The 18,018-nt window shown below is 56.2% G+C and overlaps 1 long non-coding RNA gene across 1 annotated transcript; it reads left to right on the top strand.

Moving 5' to 3' along the window:
- Positions 1–465: 465 nt before the first annotated feature.
- On the top strand, positions 466–11,750 carry LOC145533228 (uncharacterized). Its single transcript, XR_014073927.1, has 3 exons — positions 466–618; positions 2,709–2,853; positions 10,005–11,750. It is a non-coding gene; the product is annotated as an uncharacterized LOC145533228 (long non-coding RNA).
- The last annotated feature ends 6,268 nt before the right edge of the window (positions 11,751–18,018 follow it).

Genomic DNA, 18,018 nt, shown 5'->3' with positions numbered 1-18,018 from the left:
ACTCAGAGAGGGCTGCTCGGAGGGGTGACGTCAAGCTGTGACCTGAAGGGACTGCGGGAGGGAGTCACGGGAATACGGGGTCCATGGGGGTTCCAGACAGAAGGAAGAGCATGTGCAAAGGCCCAGAGGTAGAATAATCCATGGTTGGTTAGAGGAACAGCAAGGAAGCCATCGGTCCAGAAGGTATAAGCCAGGGGGAAAGTGGAGGAGACGAGGTCATCAGAGAGGGATAGGGTTTGCTGGGGTCGGGAGGCTGCGCAGGGCCTGGCGGACCCTGGGGAGGACTCTGACTTTGACTCTGAGTGAGGTGGGAGCCTTGAGAGGTCTCTGAGGAGGGGGGACGGGCTCTGTCTTCAGTCCTAAGGGCTTCCCTCTGGCTGTGTGTGGAGAACGGACAGCGGAGTGTGAGGGCCCCAGCAGGGTGGTGCTGCTGGCACAGACCAGGCAGGAGCAGTGGAGCTGGGCAGAGGCAGGCTGGTTCTGGACGCAGAGGCGGAGTTGACAGGACGTGGTGAGCAATCAGCTGCCAGCGTGAGGACAAGGCATAGAAGACAACTCCTGGGTTTGGGGAGCACCTGGAGAACGGAGGAGCAGTTTGCTGAGATGGGGCGGTTGGAGGTAGGTCAGGAGACGGGCCCACTCACGGAGCTTGGCTGAGTCTGGGGCTCCTGTCAGTCACCCCAGTGACAACTAGGAGGAGTGAGTGGACGCTGGTGTCAGGGCAAGTGTCCCGGCTGGAGAGACGCGTTTGGAAATCACCAGCGTTTAGATGAAGACAAAAGCTGTGACTGGCACCTCTGCTCCCCTCCTCCCCTCGCCGCAGTGCCTTAGCGGGCCCTTAGGAAGCATCCAAGGGACCCTCGCATAAATCCCAGAGCACATGTCCTGAGTGCCCACCACGGTCGGGGCCACGCCAAGAACGTCTTCCCACTGACTCCTTTCATTCTCGCAACTTCCTACGGGGTGGGTACACCCACGGCCCGCTCGCAGAGCCGAGGGTGCAGGGATTTTGCCCAGGCTGTCACCTGGCGCTGAGAAAAGGAATTACTGGGTTAATTCATCGCAGAAGGCTGCTCTAGTCGAGGGTACAGCAAGCAGCAGTCAAGGTCATCATGGGAGTCGCCGCCGTTCTCAGCAGCGTCTGACTGTGATGCCGGGCCCTGGGCCTGGGGAAGCTGGAGGTTCCTGAGGGACCTCCTCCAGGCAGTGGGAAGGATGGCCTCTTGGTGACCCTAGGTCCCCTGGAAAAAGGTGGAGGGCAAACCTAGAGCTCCCCGAGGCTAGCAGGAGGGAAAGCAGCCTGGAGGAGACGAGGGAGCTACAGTCAAGGACCAGACTGAAACCTCGAGCCAGGCGAGAGACACTAAGACTTTAGGGCAGACTGAGGCGACAGTGAGACCCCCACCACTTCGACGGAGCCCTTAAGTGCTCTTGGTCAGATGCCTCACGCTCACCATTCACTGCAGCCATATCAACCTGCTGAGGGAGCCGGGAAAAAGGCTGAGGCAGGGGTGTTTTTCTGCATGTCGTTTTGGGGTGGGCCACTCTGGCTTGTCCTTTCGTGGGACTGTGTTTGTTATTTGGATGTTGCATGTGTGTGAATCCGTATTTGCACTGTGGGGTTCGATTTGCCCACTCGACATCCCCTAAAGGTCAGGAGAAGAAGAGTAAGACCCAGATAGGGTTTGTTGAGATCCAACCTTGTAAGCCACTGGACAAAGCTTCTAATATGTAAAATCAGAGTTATGATCCCTTTTTCCTCCCAGGGCTGTGATGGGTTAATCTAGGGCTTGGAAAACTTATTCTGTAAAGAACCAGATAGTAAATATTTTCACCTTTGGGGCTCATGTGGTCTCTCTCACAACTCCTCAACATGTGGTTGTAGGGTGCAGGCTTTATAGATGATAGTAAATGAATGGGCATGCTGTGTGCCAATAAAACTTTATTTACAAAAACAAGCTATAGGCCAGATTTAGCCCATGGGCCATGGTTTGCCAACCCTTGGGATAGTGAATGCAAACCAGAACACCTGGCACAGAGTAGGCACTCAATAATATTTGATGAGTGAGTGAAATGAGTCTGGATTTCACTTTCTTCACTTCTTAAGAAGAAATAATTACAGGGACTTCCCTGGTGGCTCAGACGGTAAAGAATCTGCCTGCAATGCAGAAGACCCAGGTTTGATCCCTGGATCGGGAAGAGCCCCTGGAGGAGGGCATGGCTACCCTGTCCAGTGTCCTTGCCTGGAGAATCCCCTGGATGGAGGAGCTGCTGTCCATGGGGTCGAGAACAGTCGGACAAGCGGAGCGGCTAACACTCTGATGGTCCAGTGGTTAGGGCTTTGCCTTCCAGCGCAGAGTGTGTGAGTTCAGTCCCTTGTTGGGGAGCGAAGATCCCACACGGGTCGTGGCCAAAAATCCCTTGTTACTTGAGGCTTCAGAAAGGTAGGAGTGGTTTCAATAATAATCACCAAAAACCCAATGAGACAGGGGTTCAACAGCGCCGTTTTATAGACAGCGAGGCTAAGCGAACAAGGCCATAGAACGGGGAGAGGACAAAGTTGGGATTCCAACCTGGATCTTCTGAAACTGAGCCTGGGGCTCTCTCTACCCTGAAATTTGGAGACTGAGACCAAGACCCTGGGGCCCATGCTGGGTCTGCAGCAGGGTCTGGCTCTAGATCCTCAGTTCCCTCCTCCCCACAACCAGGGGTCTGCTGCCCATACTCCCGCGTGAGCAGTGGGTCGCACGCACAAGGGAGGGAGACACAGAGACAGAGACAGGACAAAGACCGAGACGAGGGATCCAGGGAGACAAAAGAGAAACAGAGATGCAAAGAGACGTGGAACTCAAGGTGAGTGACATCTCCCATCCCTCCTTCCCACCCTGGGACCCCCTCCTGGCCCCACCGGGCTCTCATCACCGACTCTTTCCATGGAAAATACGATCCATGCCCCACACAGTCCTGGGTTGGAATCCTGGCTCAGACAATGACCACTGTGTGACATTAGACAAGGGACTCCCCCTCTCTGACCCTCATTCTCTCCATCTGTGAAATGAAGATGATGCTGACTTGGACCGCTTCGCTGGCTGCTGGACCAGATGGAGCATATAGTCATGGTTGACTGGTACCAACAAGCACCCAAGGACCCTAGGTACCCTACCCCCTACCTGGGCTAGGGAAGGGGGCTAAGGACACTTTCAGAGCTCAGGGCTTGTATTCCCCACGGGGTCATTATTTACTTATTCATTCTTTCAACATTTATTGAGCACCTGCTGTTTGCCAGGTCCTGTGCTGGACTACAAGGGATGCAGCAGTGAAGAAGGCTAATAAAATTCCCTGCCCTGGAGGGGCTGATGTCCTAGGTGGGCAGGCAGCTGAGAAACCAACCTGCACATGAACACAAGAGTACCAGGTGGTGAGGAGGGCAAGGGGAGAAAGAACTCAAGGACATGGGGTGGGGAGTGCCTCCAGGGATGGCGGCTAATTACTGAGTACTTTCCTGAGTGCAAGGCACTTCCGTTAACTTTAATCCCACTGAATCTCCTCAGCAAGCCCAAGAGATAAGTACTCTTATCATCCCCAATTCTCAGATAAGGAAATGGACTCAGAAAGGATGAGGGACCTGTCCAAGGTCCCACAGCTGTAAAGGGGCAGAACCATTCAAACGGGCCCTGAAGTCCTGGGGCCAGTCGGAGGGGTTTAATCCAAGGTGGGATGAGTCGGTACCAGTCGGTACTTGCTCTGCAAGTCAGCAGAGCAGGAGCTTGAATGGGGGACAGCCAGGCGGAGAACAAGACTTGCGTCAGAGGCCTCAGCAGCCAATAGGTTAAGCCCCTAGGAATCCGGGTCCCCGGGCTCCCTGGCAGTGCTCCAGCTCCACCTCCAGCTCTCGCCACCACCAGGCCTCAGATAGGGTGACGGCCACACCCAGGCTCAGCCTCTGGCCCGCGCCGCCTGCTGGGAACACACAGTCCTCGGGACTAGGAGGCTCAAAATAGAAAGCTCAGAACCTGGGTTGGAGCCTGGAATGCCCGGCAGGCAGGGCGACTGGGACTCCTGGACCGGCCCAAGCGCTGCCTGGCCTGCCGGGGCAGCAGAATCAACAGCACCCCCTGCCAGGGCCTCCATCCCATCTGTTATCCTCCCGAAGCAGTTTCCAAGAGGCTGGCTCCAGGATCTGATGAACCTGGGCTCCTGTCTTGGCTTCAGCTTGGACTAGCCGTGTGGCCTTGGGCTGGTCACCTACCCAGAGGGACCTTAGTGTCCTTGCTGTTGTTGTTTTAGTTGCTCAGTCGTGTCTGATTCTTTGCAGTCCCATGGACTGTAACCCACCAGGCTCCTACGTCTATGGAATTTTCCAGGCAAGAATACTGGAGTGGGTTGCCATTTCCTTCTCCAGGGGATCTTCCCGACCCAGGGATTGAATCCACGTGTCCTGTGTGTCCTGCATGGGCAGGCGGGTTCTTTACCACTAGTACCACCTGGGTGGTGACTCGGTGTCTTTATCTGCCAACAGCTCACAGAGTTGTTCATTAAGTCGTTCTGCAACTGGCAACTACCTATTACGTTCCAGGCACTATAGTGAGCACTGGAGACCCAACGGAGAACAAAACAAATAAAAACCCCTGCCTCTGTGGATAACTAAAGTCTACAGTGTGTCAAAAGGGCTTCCCTACTGGCTCCACGGTAGCAAATCTGCCTGTAATTCAGGAGACATAGGCAGGAGACCTGGGTTCAGTCCCTGGGTTGGGAAGGTCCCCTGGAGAAGGAAATGGCAACCTACTCCAGTATGCTTGCCTGGAAAATCCAATCCATGGGGTCACAAAAGAGTCGGACATGACTGGGTGACTAACGAACAACAGCAACAATGGTGCATTAGGCCCTGTGGTACTCTTGGCAACCCAGGTGCCCCTGTCCACAGGATTCTCTGGGCAAGAATAGGTGGCCCTAGTGGTAAAGAACTTGTCTGACAATGCAGGAGACATAAGAGATGGGGGTTCAATCCATGGTTCGGGAAGATCCCCTGGAGGAGGTCATGGCAACCCTCTCCAGTATTCTTGCCTGGAGAACCCCATGGACAGAGGAGCCCGGTGGGCTACAGTACATAGTGTCTCAAAGAGTCAGAAGGTGAGGCACACTCTCAGGGGAACATGAAGCAGGGACAGGGACATGGAACACTAGGTGAGAAGGGGAGGTGGAGGGGGGCCTGCGGACACTTGGGGAAAAACTGTTTCAGACCAGGGAGCAGCCAGTGCAAAGGCCCTGAGGCAGCGTGAGCTTGGGTCATTTCAGAGACACAGGGAAGCCAACATGTCTGGAAGGGTGAGTGGGGAGCGGGCAGGAGGGAGGGGAGGTCCCTCTGATACGGGGCCTTGTGAGCCAAAGGACGAGCTCAAGCTCGATCCTCGGAGCACTGGGGATGTGACTCAGCGGGGGAGCAAGGTGGGCTGCTGCATAGTTTTATAGGACCCATCTGGCTGAGAGTGGAGAAGGGAGTTCTGGAGGGACGGGATGCAGACTTCTGTACCAGCGCGGGTGAGAGGTGACAGCAACAGTGGAGGCGGAAGGAAGGGCTTGGAGACCCCTCTGGGCCTCAGGAAGCCCAGCAGGAAGTTGGCAGGCCGGAGGCCAGCCTGGGAGGCTGACTGGTTTGTCCAGCCTGGAGCCTGTGACCCCCTACCCCGGCCCGTGCTGACCTGTGGCAGCCGTAGAGCTGGGAAGTGCCTGGAATGTCATCCACGAGGCCTGGGCCGGACAGTGCCCGTGGGACCTGCCGGGAGGCCAGGCGGGCACCCTGGCCACAGGCCTGCCCACACACGGAAACTCTCAAGCCCACTGAGTGGGGTGAGTGGTAATTACAGGGCCTGGAGCAGAGGGGGAGGGGACTGTAGACCAGAGCCTCCGCCACAGCCAACCCCACTCCTGTTTCCTGAGCACCTATTACATGCTGAGCCCTCACCACACACTGTCCCAGCCCACCGGCACCTCAATCCTGTGCCACTGGGACCTTCACATGACCCAACTTTCAGATGAGGAAGTTAAGTTGCCCACAGTCCCACAGGATGAAACAAGACAAGCAGGAGCTGAGACATGCACCGAGAACCCCAAATTGCTCCACTGGCCACAAAGTGTTCTGGAGGTCAAGGTGAGTCCAGAGAAGGACCGTGGGACTTTGAGCCCCATGGGGCTTTCTCTGGGCCTTAGCCCCCTGCTCTGTCAAGGAACTAGTCATTCATTCATTCACAAAGGCTTGCTGGGCACCTGTTCTGCACAGGCACCATGCTGGGGGCTGGAGGTGCAGCAAGGAACAATAGACAATCCTCCCCCCTTGACGATGGTGGCATTCCAGTGGAAGAAGACAGACAAATGTTATTAACAAGTAAGGTAATCTTCTAGGATAAGGTCTAAATCCTAGGAAGAAAATAAAAGAACATAAGGTGATGGAAATGAGGGGCTGGCCAAGGAGGGCCCCTCCGAGCTGAGGCCTGGGGAGAGCTGAGAGAAGAGCATTCTCTATGCCAGAGGAAACAGCAAGTGCAAAGGCCCTGAGGCAGCAGCATGATTGATGTGTTCGTGGCACAAGGAGGAGGTCAGCGTGGCTACAGTTGAGCAGAAAATGGGAGAGAGCTGGTGGGCTTGGGTGGGGGAAGGGAGGGATGTTAGAGGGGGCTAGGAGGTGATGGGGGGTGGGGTCACACACACACCCCCCCAGAGCTTTGTGGGTGGCTGTAAGGACTTTGGCATCTGCTCTGAGAGCATTGGGAGCCATGGAGTGTTCTGAGCAGAGGAGGGCCAGGACCTGTCTTGGGTCCTAAGGGGATCCCTCTGGCTTAGGAGGCAAGAGCGGAGGCAGGAAGACCCATGAGGAGGCAGCTGCAAAAGTCCCAGCAGGAGAAAGTGGTGCTGGACCAGGTGGGCAGTGGAGACGGGCCCTTGGACCTTTGAATGAGCTCGCTGGTGGACTAGCCAGGGTGAAACTCAGGTCTGGAGCCTGGGCAGTCACATGCTGGGGGTGACATCACTACAGTGGGGAAGACTCCAGGTCTTTGGTAGAGGTTGGGGGCCCTTCTAGGCATGAGGACCCACCCAGAGTTAAAGAGGGTACTTAGGGCTTCCCAGGAGGCTCATGGTAAAGAATCTGCCTGCCAATGCAGGAGACACAGGTTTGATCCCTGGGTCGGGAAGATCCCCTGGAGGAGGAAATGACAACCCACTCCAGTATTCTTGCCTGGGAATTTCCATGGACAGAGGAGCCTGGTGGGCTACAGTCCATGGGGTTACAGAGTTGGACACGACTTAGCCACTGAGCACCGTCCACCACAACCCTACCTCAAGCAAAGAACCAGTGAAGAGACCCCATGGACAGGCAGCCCTGGAATCTGAGACCCCAGAGATGAGATGCTCTCCCTGGTGAGCACCCTGCAGATACAGCACCCTTGACCCACCCGACCTCTCACCCCACAATAAGTGAATTCGCTGCTCTGTGCTGTACCCAAGCATCCCACTGGGCTCCCTGGAATCCCAGGAGGCAGCAGAGATGGGAGGGAGCAGGCTGTCTCCATCCTCACGGTCCTCTCCACCCACCGCCCCTGCCAGCCAAACAAGGCTGAGGACTCACGGCCAGCTCTTTCCCCGCACCCCTGTCCAGCCTGGTCCCCTTCCCCTCTTTCCCTGCCTACACCACCGCCCGGCTCCTACTCATCCCAACCCAGAAGCCTTCAGAGATGACGCCCAACATCACCTATGGGCCCTGCGGCTGGGAACTTGGCTCTGGCCCCCATCCCCTCACGCTGCATCTGGTCATCACTCATCTCTGGTACTAAGTTCCCATTTCACTGATGGAGGAACTGAGGTTCTGAGAGAGGAGACCGCTTCCCAAGGTCACAGACAAGGTCAGCAGTGCCAGGATTCAAACTCAGATCTTGATTCCTGATCTCTTAACCTCAGAGTGGTACAGCTGTGGGCTTAGGTGGGCAAAATCGACCCAAGACAAAGATTAGGGTACAAGCTGTGTATTTGGGAGGATGATCCCAGAAACATCAGTAGGGAATGCAGAAGTGGGACAAGGAAGGGGTGAGTGGGTTACCTCTGTGAGCTCAGCCCCCAGGAAGCTGTGGGAGAAAGACCATTTATGCACCCGGGTACTCACGCACCCCTTCCCACCTCTGTGGGCGACAGTTTCACCCTTCTGCCCGGCACTCCACAGCCCAAGGAAGCCCTCAAGCAGAAAGAGTGAGGACAATGACCACAGTGTGAGCTCCCAGGTGGGCATCGCGAGGACCTGGGGCTGTGCCCCTCCAGAGGGGTCTTCAGGTCTTCCTTCTTCCCCACGCTGCCCACTCTGGCCCTGCCGCAGACCTTCTGACCCACAAACATAAGCCCGAGAGACCAGAGCTGGTACCGGCGGGAAAACGGAGGCCGACAGAGACCGCCCGCATGCCCCGGGCTGCTCAGGGGGAGAGCAGCTGAGTGCCCCTCCCTTCTGGGTCTCTAGAACACGGCTGGCCCCAGGATGCAGACAGTGACCTTCAGTGGGATGCAACTGAGTTGCATGACCACGGGCAAGTCCCTCCACCTCTCAGAGCCTCAGTTTCCTCATCTGAAGGAGGGGATTGTTAAAATCAAAAAGTCAACTCACAGGATTTTCTGCAGGGATTCAAGGGGACACAAAGATATGAAGGACTTAATACAGTACCTGCAAGTAGCAGGAGGTGCTTCTATAAATATCTGCATTTCAGTGAGAGGGGGCCTGTGTCTCTGGCGTTCAGTAAACGGAAGCCACTATTACTGTGGTTGTCGTGGTGGTTGGGAACCCTCTCCCTGAGGACCCAAACCCAGGCCTGTTCTGTTGAGACGAGATACGGCTGGGTCAAACCTCCCAGGTGTCCCAGCCTCTTGCTCAAGGCTGCCTGAACTTTGGGGAAACAGACAAGGAGGAGGAAGGGGTGGGGGCTCGGCCAGGGCGGCCAGCAGTAACCGCGGACACTGACCCTGCCCGAGAGGCCCGTCCTCGCCCGTCCACCCCTCCGCCAGAACCGCCTGCCCCTTCCACGCTGGGGACGCCTCGTCTTACACAAGACAGGAAGTGGGAGGCCCGGGGTGGTGGCCAGTGACGCCAGGACCCCGTGTCCACCCGGCTGCAGACGGGACGGGCAGGGGAGGCCCCAGCCAGGCTTCCTGTGTGCTGAGCACACTGGGCAGAAAGGAGAAGTAAGGCCCAGGGTCACAGGGAGATCCAGGCAGCATCTTCCCCCTCCCCGGCCCAACCGTTCCGCCTGCCCTCTCTGACTCAGGGGCCCTGAGTTCAAATCTCAGCCCGGCCATCTCCCAGCTGCGTGACTTTGGACAAGGCAGCGCTCAGCACCTGTTTCCCGTCATTGCTGGGGAGCAGAGACGCCTCTCCTCTACGCCTCCCACCTCTTTAGGGTATTGTCGCCATCCCCATTTCACAGATGAGGAAAGCAAGTCCACGGGTTTTTTTCAAACAGCATCAATGTACTTGGATATTTAGGGGCACAATGGGAGAGGGTAAGCCTGAAGACCTACTGCACGCTGGCGATGCAAAGATGAGGCCAACAAGACCCCTAGACTCTGTCCTGGACCCACTCGGCACTGTTGCTATTCAGTGACTAGGTCGTGTCCGACTGTTTGCGACCCCATGGACTGCAGCACGCCAAGCTTCCCTGTCCTTCACCATCTCCTGGAGTTTGCTCAAACTCATGTCCATAGAGTCGGTAATGCCATCCAGCCATCTCATCCTCTGTTGCCCCCTTCTCCTCCTGTCTTCAATCTCTCCCAGCATCAGGGTCTTTTCAAATGAGTTGGCTCTTCACATCAGGTGGCCAAAGTATTGGAGCTTCAGCATCAGTCCTTCCAATGAATATTCAGGGTAGATCTCCTTTGTTACTGACTGGTTTCATCTGCATGCTGTCCAGGGGACTCTCAAGAGTCTTTTCCAGCACCGATAGGCATTGCTAATCGATTATGGTTCTCCCTCCTAGGAGTCCAGATGCAGCCTCAGTACAGCTCTTCAGCCACTGCCAGTCCAAGCCCCTGAGGCCTCAGTAAGTAGAGAGGGAAAGTCTGCTCCCCCAACTCAGCAACAGTCTGGATCAGAGGAAAACGTTCTCAAGAAAGAGGCTGCCCTCTGGCAAGCTGTCTTCGGGTATTTCTCTGCCATCAGGGACCCTGGAATATATCTACACCTGTTGGCCCTGACTCTCGGGTCTCTCCCTGGAATAGTATTTTGAGGGGACCACCAGCAAGGTCTGGGCTTTGGGGAGATGTTAACATAGCAACTGGGACTGGGCTTGCCCTTGGAGAGAGGGTTTGGGGTCCAGCGCCGGGCAAGGAGGGGGCCAGGAGGAAGAGAAGTTCGGATCGCCAGCATGCCGTGGACTCTCAGCCACGCTCGGGAAAGTCCAGTGACCCACAGCCCTAGGGTGGATCGTGTAAGAAGGAAACCTGAAACCGAACGCAGAGCCCTGGGCCTCCCGCCAGCCCTGGCCATCTAGCCCTGTGCTCACTGCCATCACGCCGGTCCAAGCCGCCATCAACACTCGCCTGGACATCTGCAGTTGTTTCCAACCTGGTCTCCCTGTCTCACCTTTGTCCCCTACACAACCTTTCCACATGGTGGCTGGAGGGATCAGAAATATAACCCCGAGCAAGTCACGCCCCGCTTCAACCCCGCAGTGACTGCCCTTCACATTTAGGATAAGATCCAGATGCCAGATCCTGGCCTCCAAGCCCCAAGGATGTCTGTACCCTTCCCCTTTTCAACACCGTCTCCTACTTCTTTCCCCATCACTGACGCCACCCAGGAACACCAGGGAAAACTTGCTACTCCTTAAGGAAGCCAAGCTGATTCCACTTCAGGCCTTCGTTCCCTCCGGTCCCTCCACCTGTAGCACTGTTCCTCCATATTGTTCCTTGGTGGTTGCAGCTCATTAATCAGGTCTCAGGAAGTGCCACCTCCTCCCAGAGCACCCCACCCCCACCTCCCCAGGCCACCCTTGACGTCTCCCCTGACACCCGACGCTGTGCTCCTCCAGTCATGTCATCGTAGCACCCCCCAGGCCTGGAGGGTTGTGTGCTCAACCGTGCCTGACTCTTTGCAACCCCATGGTCTGTAGCCCACCAGGCTCCTCCATCCATGGAATTTTCCAGGCAAGAGTACTGGAGTGGGGTGCCATTTCCTCCTCCAGGGGATTTTCCTGACCCAGGGACTAAACCCACATCTCCTGCCTCGGCAGGCAAATTTTTTACCACTGAACCACCCGGGAAGCCCCGAAACTGTGTACTTATTGGTTTACTTGTTTGTCTGTCTCCCTCACCAGAATGCCAGCAGACAAGCGCTGTGCCCACCCTGGTCACTCTGTGCCCAGCACCCAGCACACAGTAGGTGTTTAATAGATATTTGTTGAAATTGAGAGGAAATAGCATAAATCACCTAGGGGAATTCTCACTGGGATCTTCCGAGCCCCCATTCACTGTCCCTCCCTGGGAATAACAAGGTGGTCCCTTAAGTGCCATCCACCAGAGAATGTACAGGGCTGGGTAATATGCTGATTTCAGTGGAAAGGTGATGGATTAGTGATGTCTGCCACAGAGCAGGCACGGTGGGGCGTCTGCAAGCATTCATGTCTGGTCTGTTCGATGCTATCTTCACAACACCCAGGACAATGCCTGGAACCCACTGCTCAAGAAATATCATGGAAGGTCAAATACATGGGTTCTTTGTCTAACAGGCTACTTTTTTCAGATACAAAAACATTGCTAGCTCCTCTAACTAACAACTGTTGGCTGGCCATTCAGCAAGTCCCCAATGTGTGCTAAACCTGAGAACAGTTTGGAGAGAGACTCCAATCCTCTGTTTACAGAGGAGGAAGTCAAGGTGACAAGATTTGATTGAGGTCACCCGGCTGGGTTTAGTTGACCCCAAAGTTCTCCCAGAACTCAGTCTTGTAGCCGGGGGAACGGGGGGCGGGGAGGAGACAGAGACCTCGCCCGGGCTCCTGCCCTCCCCCAGGGCATCCCTAGCCCCCTCCCTTGGGTACAGGGGGTGCAGAGAGGCGACCTCTGCTTCCCTTTTGAGGCATGTCACACGGCTGTGGTTAAACGGAAGCAGGGCCCCTGCCCATCCCGGGCGCGGACCTCCGAGGGCCCCACCCTCTCCATTCCCAGCTCAGACTCTTTCCAGCTGACCATGGGGGTGTCTGTTCCCTGTTCCTCTTTTCTCTGGGCAGGAGGAAGTGGGTGGGGCCATGAGACAATGCAGAGACTCAGTTTTTTCATCTGGCAAGTGGGTCCAACCCTGGACACCTCCAGGAGTTGGTCTGTGGTAGAGATTCAAGAAGAAAATTTGTGAAAGATACTGAGCCAGGCTGTGACCGGTGGTCAAGTGGGAGGGCAGAGGTGGGCAGAGGGGCCTCTGGACCCCACCCCCTCTGGACCCCACCCCCCTCTTACCCTAAGGGCAGCCTCTCCACCACCTCCAGTGTAAGAGCGGGCTGCTGTCCCGGTGGAACCGTCCAGCTCTCGGCATTTCCCACTCCTCACTCCCCCTCCACTTCCCAGCTCCAGCTTCGTGGGCTTCTATTTTATTTTGTGCTTGCTCTTCATGTTTATCTGTTTGGCTGCGTCCAGTCTTGTGGCTCGTGGGCTCCTCGCTGCGCCCGGTGAGCTTCTCGCCAGCTGTGGCTCGAGGGTTTCTCTCCGGCTGCAGCGGGCAGGATTCTCTGCTCGTGGCTCACAGGCTCAGCAACTGGGGTCGTAGACCCCGTGACAGGCAGGATCCTAGTTCCTCACCAGGGATCAAACCCATGCCCCCCACATTGGAAGGCGGATTCTTAACCACTGGACCACCAGGCAAGCCCCTATGTGGTCTTTTTAGACACCCTTATTCACCCTGCTCTGCCCCACCACAGGGCCTTTGCGCATGCTGGGCCCACTGCTGAAACATGTGTTCCTCCCTTCCTCGGGTCCTCGGCCCCTGCTCACGCTCCGGTTCCCGGGTCAGTTCTCTTCTAGGTTCCTGACCCTCCCCAGTCATGTTTCAACCCTCCTGCCCCACTGTGTGCTTCGCCGCTCAGTTGGGTCCAACTCTTTGCTACTCCATGGACTGTAGCCCGCCAGCCTCCTCTGTCCATGGGATTCTCCAGGCAAGGATACTGGGGTGGGTTGCCATGCCTTCCTCCAGGGGATCTTCCCAACCCAGGTCTCCCGCATTGTAGGTGGATTCTTTACCATCTGAGCCACCAGGGAAGCCCAAGAATAATGGAATGGGTAGCCTATCCCTTCTCCAGGGGATCTTCCTGACCCAGGGATCAAACTCGGGTCTCCTGCATTGCAGGCAGATTCTTTACCAGCTGAGCTACCAGGGAAGCCCCATTACAGGGCCTCAAATCACGTCAGCCTTGTCAGTCATAAATGGACCTTTCCGAGGGTGATTTGATTAACGTCCAGCTCCCATACTAGGCTGTGAGTTCCCTGTGGGCAGTGGTCATTGTCTCCCCGATGCCTGGCACAGAGTAGGTGTTTATATTTGTTGAATGAATGAATAAGTAAATGGCAAATGCAGAATGAATGGAGCAACAGACACATGTGCCCTCCAGATGCCCTCTCCCACATCCCGCCCTGGCTGTGGGCCCAGCCCCACTGCTGCCCTGCCCAGAGCCCCCCTCCTAGAATGGCTGCTTCAGCCCCCACCCCCAACTGTCCCCTCCCTCAGCTCTCAGCAGAGAGACTTACTTTCTGGACAGAAACCAAAGGGATGGATCTCAATTGTGGGCTTTCAGACTGGCTTCCCCCAAGCCTGATATTCTAAGGCTGAGCCTTGGGGCCACCCTCAAACAGAGGTCAAGGCCGGGAGGTCTCCCATCCCTGACTTCAATCAGAACAGACCTCTCCCTTTTACTCATGTTCTATTCAGGGCAGTTACAACTTAGGCACTTTAACAGAAATTCAACCATACATGCTCAGCAAAAAATCAAGTCTCAGAGAGAGAAGAACTGATCGCCCAATAGACATGCCGGGAGGGGGAGACGTGGATTAGCGGCTCCCCCAGGGTCTGAGTCTGCTCAGACGTGGCCCTGTTCCTCCACTGCAGCCCCTAAACACAAGCCAGGCCTCCTCCCGGGTGGGACCCGGTGCTGGGAAGATGGCACAGCTGAATTTACGGAGTGCGTACACCCGCCTCGGTCGGGGAGGGTTGTGTCCTTCCTGTGGAATCCCCGAGGGGAACTTGGCCGCGGCCGATTTCCACCTTACGGGCTGGAGCTTGAGCTTGCCCCTGGGCAATGTGGGCCACTGCCATGGGATCTTCTTTTGAACAGTGGGTACCATGGCTCAGAAAAAAAGGAAAAGAAAAGAAAACCATCAGACAGATGTTTCCAAAGGGAGCACCGAGGGTGAACTGAAAATTCCTAAATTCCATTCCTGCGAAGTGTCATGTCCCAGGCTGCGATGAAGTTCTGGGCTCTGTTACCCTTTGCTCGCCCCACCTCCTGGACCCCTCCCTCACTGCCCCCCAACCCTGACAGGTCCAGGTGGCGCCCCTGGATTGAGAGGGACCCATTAGCTCTCAGCCGGGGGTTACCTTGGCACCCAGGGACCCCACAAGCTGCATCACTGAGAGGAGCTGCTGAGACTGTCGCCAAACACGGTGTTTGGGGACTTCCCTGGTGGTCCAGTGGTTAAGACTCTGCACTGCCAAAACAGGGGCCGCGGCTTCCATCCTTGGTCAGGAACTAAGAGCTCACTTGCCCTATGGTATGGTTAAATTTTTTTTTAATAATAATAAAATTAAAACAAAATTTTTGAAAAACCCACAGTGTTTTGTGCACCTACTATGTGCCAGGCCCTATGTGAATAAGAGACCATTCCCACTTGCTAGAGCTCATCTTCACAGTGAGTTCAGGGTGGGCAGAAAGCACTGAGCAAATGACCAGATAAATTGAGAGAGAGAGGATGGCAAGCTCACCAGAAAAATGAATCAGAGCCAGGGACAGAGGAGGATGGGGGCTGCCGCGGCATGTGAACTGGGAGGATCCTCGCAGGAGCACAGGCCTGAGTGAGGAGGGGAGCAGGTTTCAGAAAGATCCAGAAGGACAGTGTTCCGGTGTTCCAGAGTGAGCTGCAGCAAGGGCAAAGGTGGGGACAGGGTGGGGAAACCTTGGTGTGTTTAAGGAGGTGCATGTGAAAGTCCATGTGGCCAGAGGGGAGGCGGTGGGAGGCAGGGTCTGCAGGGCGGGGAGGGAGGCGGGAGACCTGGGAGGGCTGTGAAATAGCCAGGGAACGGTGAGCTGACTGAGGTTCCAACAGGGTCCTTCTGGAAGGTGGCAGCAGGGAGGAGGGGATGAGGAGGGACCAGGTGCTGGCAGAGGAGGGGAAAGACAGGCCGAGTCTGGATACAGTCAGGAGGCAGAGCCAGCGGGACTTCTGATGGAGTGGATGTGGGCGGAGAGCGGAGCTGAGAGTGACTCCAGGGTCTGAGACCTGATCCCCTCCTGGGTCGGGGGCAGTGCTGTTTTCTGAGCCAGGGAAGACACAGGGAGTTAAATGACATCCATGTCTCTGATTTGGGAAACAGCAAAACAGAGACCCGGAAGGAGGAAGAAGCTGGTCTCAGGCAGGCCGAGTGGCCTGAGCCACCGATGGACACCGGACAGGGACTGCGGAGACCTGGTCAAGGACGAGGGGCCCTGGGCGGCTGAGCTCGCCAGGCATGGGGTCAGGTGAAGGCAGGAGAGGGTTCCACTCCACCTCCAGGGCCATTTGTGAGGCCTGAGAAAGAACAGGCAGGGAGGACAGAGGCGAACCAGAGAGACCAGCCTCTGCAGCCCTGGGAAGACAGTGCCCAAGGGGCGGGGAGTGACTCGGGGACAAATAAGAGACGTCCCGGCAAACCCAAGCCCACCTATGCAGGCTGGATGTGGGATGTCGGTGAGACTGGAACTGGCAGCCGGCCCAGATGAGCCCCCATCACCTTTAGAGCCCAGATTTCTCTGGGGCAGATGGAGAGACTGTGTCCTGACTGGTCTAAAGTCAGCCACAGGAATTCTTTTCCAGCTTAAAAGTAAACATGTGACTCCACTGTCACATGGGACACTAGGGGAAGTCTACTGGGACATTTAGACAATACTTTCCTCTTTGATAAAAGAGTGAAATTCTAGATGAGAAAGCTCTCTTTCCTGCCCAGCCCCCTTCCCTTCCTGGTTAGGATGTGGTCATGTGGGATGTGATGTCTGGTGCCACAGCAGCCACCAGGGCCCATGAGGAAAAAAAAGAAGGGAAGAGAAATTAACCTAGAGCCCAGATTCTTGTTATAAGGCTTAGCTAAATGTCTTTACTCTTCCAGGCATGGAAGGTCTCACTGGGATAAGAGGAAAAGGAGATGCAGGTTCCATCCCTGATCGGGGAACTAAGATCCCACACATGAGGCAAGTAAGCCCACATGTCACAACTACTGAGCTCCCGAGCTCCGGAACCCACGAGCTGTAACTAGAGAGCCTACGTGGATTGGATGTGGGGTTAGAGTGGATAACAAAGGATTCCACGTGATGCAGCGAAGATCCTGTGTACCACAACTAAGACTGGATCCAGCCACATAAATAAATATATATATATAAAAAAAAAAGGACAGCAGGTGCCCATCTGAGGTGTCATGAGTCTCAAGAATCCATGAACACTCAGCACAGTGGCTGAGATACAGGGAGCACTCAAGAACATCAAGGCACAGGGCCTGGTCCATGGCAGGCTCCGTAAGTGTGAGCAACTGTTTCTGCAAACAGTAGATGGTCTATGAAGGATGCTGAGCACCTACTCCATACCAGGCACATTTCTAATCCAGAGCACCCGGTAATTTGCTTCATCTCCCACAACAAACAGCTCAAGAGGCTTCATTCGCTCCCCAACTTAGAGCTTCCCTGGCCCCACATTCAGTGAAACACCCTAACTCCCCTCCAAGTCCTCACTGACCCCCACTGAGTTCCCTTCACCTCTGCTTGCATGCCTCCTGGGGCAGGCAACTCACTCCCGAGGGCCCCGCTTTCCAAAGTTCTTGGTCCCTGTGTGGCCCTAGGCAAGCACTGAGGGCCGCTCTGGGCCTCAGTTTCCACACCCTTGAAAGGGCATGAATCACAGTCGCAGCCCCCTGGCTGGTTGTGAGCCCCAGGAAGCCCCTCAGTGCAGCACCTGGCCTGAAGTTAGTGCTCAGTCAACACCAGTGTGGGCATCAGTCATCCCTGTTGCACAGGGCCCGCCCTGCCTCGTATATCCTGCCTCCTGCTGGAGCCCTGGGTCTGTCTGGGTGTGGGTGTCAGCCTGACCCAGGAGCTGGAGGAAGGGAAGGGAGACGCTGAGTCTCCCGGGCCCGCCCGCCACCGCGCCCCACAGCCCCTGGCTCCAGCTCCCGCCCAACGCAAGGCCACCCCCATTTCTGGGACCCATTGTTCCTGTAGCTGACTCAGCTCCAGGGCCCTGGGCCTGCCCAGGCTCTCACTTCCCTCTAGGATCCTCCACCATTCCTGGGGCTGGGGCCTCCATCCAGGGCAACTCAGCCATGGGAACACGAGTTCAAATCCCAGCTCTGCCACTCCCCAGCTTCAGGACCTCAGGCCCTCCGCCTCTCGCAGCCTCGGTTTCCTCCTCTGTTCAGAGAGGGGACAAGACCTCACTGCGCTGCAGTAAACAGCCTGTGATCTGCAGGTGGCGGGGAGCCCAGCACGTCGTGAGCCTCGGGGAGCATCAGCCCCACTTCCTCTGCTCCCCGCAGGCCTGGAAGACAGAGCCAGGAAGAAGCAGATGCAGGGGCCAGGAGGTGGTGATCAGCCCTGAAGCCGGAGGGAGGGGACTGGGAGCAGAGCACTGGATGAGGAGCCCACGGCCAGGTCCTGCCTCCAACCCTGCTGTGTGATCTTGGACAGACGATGGACATCTCTGGGCCCCAGAATGCGGGAAAGAAAAGGCTGAGATCCTCTCTCCCTGGGAAGCAAAGCAGGGGGAGGAGCCAAG

Source organism: Giraffa tippelskirchi, chromosome 13 (assembly GCF_054371585.1).
Source record: "Giraffa tippelskirchi isolate mGirTip1 chromosome 13, T2T-mGirTip1v1.2.pri, whole genome shotgun sequence".
Taxonomy (NCBI): Eukaryota; Metazoa; Chordata; class Mammalia; order Artiodactyla; family Giraffidae; genus Giraffa; species Giraffa tippelskirchi.
The sequence above is the reverse complement of the archived record's forward strand: the minus strand, read 5'-3'. Positions and strand labels throughout refer to the sequence as shown.